This window comes from Phoca vitulina, unplaced genomic scaffold, assembly GCF_004348235.1.
Source record: "Phoca vitulina isolate PV1807 unplaced genomic scaffold, GSC_HSeal_1.0 scaffold1, whole genome shotgun sequence".
NCBI lineage: Eukaryota > Metazoa > Chordata > Mammalia > Carnivora > Phocidae > Phoca > Phoca vitulina.
The window spans coordinates 11,421,884-11,424,604 of NW_022589704.1; positions in this window are offsets into that span (position 1 = coordinate 11,421,884).

Sequence of the window (2,721 nt, forward strand, 5' to 3'; positions counted from 1 at the left end):
AGCCACAGCAGCCCATGGTGTCAGGAGAGAGGACTCAGGAGGGAGTAGCGAGGAGGGAGACTCGGGAGGCGAGGGAGGTCTGATGCCGCCGTCCGCGGGGGGGGCCCCTTATGTACCAACCCTGCAGGTCGGAGCGGGAAGACACGTGACCACTTCCCTGTGCTTGATTTCAGCTCCTACAGGAAAACCTCAGGCTCTTCCTGTTTATTTCCTGACACCTTTAGTCTCGTTAAGTCACCTGTTTTCATCTCGGCTAAATTTATCTGTTTCACCCAACGGGAGTATTTAGCAAAGAACCCATCCCCGTTTTCAAATAGAGCTGCTCTTGTAATGGATGAGCCGGGAAACGCATCTGCCCACTGACATTTTGCTTCCTCCGCAGTATTTGCCCCGGGGAATGATTATTTCCCTTGACACCTCTTTGAGGAAAATTCTTAGGGGTCCTTTCAGTAGGGGAAAGAGAATACACAGAACCTTAAATAAAGGAGGTAACTTGCAACATCCACCACGTTTTCTACCACCGGTCAGCCTGTCACAGACCCCTCTAGACCAGCAGACGCGTGTTTTTTCTTCCCGGGATACCTGCTCTGGCTGCAAATGGCGAACTCGGCAAATGATAAAAACCATCCTCCCTGGAGAAGCCCCCAGTCTCCAGATCCAGCTTCAGGACCTTCGCATTCTCAAATGTCTGCCTTGTCATTCGTTCTCCTTGCTTGAGTCACATGTGTAGCTTCAGTCTTAGTCACAGAGCAGGCGACAAGGCGGCCACGCGGTGAGCTTTCAGAGGCTTGGGGAAGCTCCTCTGTCCCCAGAGACTCCCTCATCTGACGGCTGCCTTCCAAGCGTTACCATTAATTTTAAAGTAACACCATAAGCCCATTACTTGCTCACGTAAATAGCACTTTTTTGGGAAAAATAACTAGATTTTCCCCAAAAATTTAGTGAACACAGTGGCATTGTTTTATACTTTTGCAAATCGCTTTAATGTCTGATTTAATCAAAGATGAACGGCTGCTCATTATCTACCTTCAGTGTTGTAACTACTGGACTGTGTTGTTTTGGTGGAAGCACATAAAGAAAACCCAGCCTCACACCGAGACCCAGTTGGAAAAGGATGATCTTACCAGCCTCAGGGTCCCTGTGGGTCTTTGAACCACACATTGAGGACTGCCAGAAGAGAGATTTGGAAACTTTGGGTCCCTGAGGAAAGAAACTACTTAAAAATGTACCCAACTATTGACTTTCACCTCATCAAGTGTAATAAATCTCTACGCATCATTAGTATATGGTATAATAATGATGGCTCAAGGCCATTTAATGAAATTTTAGTGCTTCTATATAAAAACAAATAAACAAGCAAACCCTACCTTACGCTGTTCTATTTTCCAGGGGCGCACATTTTGTTCCTACTCAACAATCCTCGGCTTTAAACTAAAGTCCAGACTCCCCAGTAACCATCTGGCTTCTATTTGCTTTGCAGCCTAATCTGTCTGGGGCTCGAGGGTTGTAACCCAAAGCTGCACAAGAAGGGAGAGCTTGGTAATTCATAGCACTACGACCAGTAGTTAATCTTTATGGTACGGGTACTATGTGCTGCACAGTGTATGGAGTACTTAGAAATAAGACAGAGACGTTAACAATGAAATAGGCAAGATTCGGCAAGGAACATGCAGCACAAGAACGAACAGGGTCAATGAGCCAAAGTCCTGTGGGATGATGGTGCCGACACAGGACCCGCCCTCGATTCCTCCTGTGACCCAGACCTTTTTGCTCTCCTAAAGGAAACACAGCAGCCATATAATCAGTATTTGAACTTTTATATCCTCTCTTTACCTCCCTCATGAGTGTGCCTTTGGCTGAAAATGCCCTCTTCCACCACTGAAATTCTGCTCGTTTTTAAAAAGGCAGATCAAATGTTAGCTTTTCCCAATCACGCCAACTGAAATTAATCTTTCTTTTTTCTACCCTTTGGTTTTGGCTGGATCTTCTTTACATGACGATAAAGGAAGGAGGGAAGACAGGCAAGGAAAACAGGTGGAAATGGTGTTGCGTAGGAGGACAATGGCGAGGCAAGAAGGGGCTGAGAGCTTGTGGCACCACCACCATCAACGGCATCCAGGGAACTTGCTGGATCCTCTGCCCTGTCCCGCCTCCACGCTCACCTCTCTCCTCTCATCAGCTTGGCTCCTCTTCTTAGGGCAATGACCACTTCCAATCTTGTTCCCTTTCTTCAGATGCCAGATGCCTCCTCCAGCCCCTTCACTCGAGAAGGAGCTTCCTACCACAGACTCTATAAACCCGCCCGTATCTGCGCCCTCTCCTTCTTGCCTTGCGTTACAACTAAGGAGGTGCACCTCCCCACTCCTCCCATCACAGGCCAGCCCCTCCATCTGTGCTCTGAAGACCATCCCTCTGGCCCTTTAAATCTCCTTTCTCATGCACCTTCTACCTCCACAGGTATTTGTTGAGCACCTACTAAGTGCCCAGCCCATTAGAGGCACATGCAGACACGGCAATGCACTCCCTCTGCTTTCTGGAGCCTTCTCAGAAGCATCGAAACCCTCAGGATGGTCTCTCTCCCACCCTCAAACAAGGAAGCCCCTCTGGTAGGCCCAGGCTGCCTCCTGACACTTCCTCTTGTTTCTCCTGCCTTGACAGCCACGACTGCAGAAAGCATTGTCCCCAAACTAGCTCCCTGTAGATGACAGGCATGAGAACAGT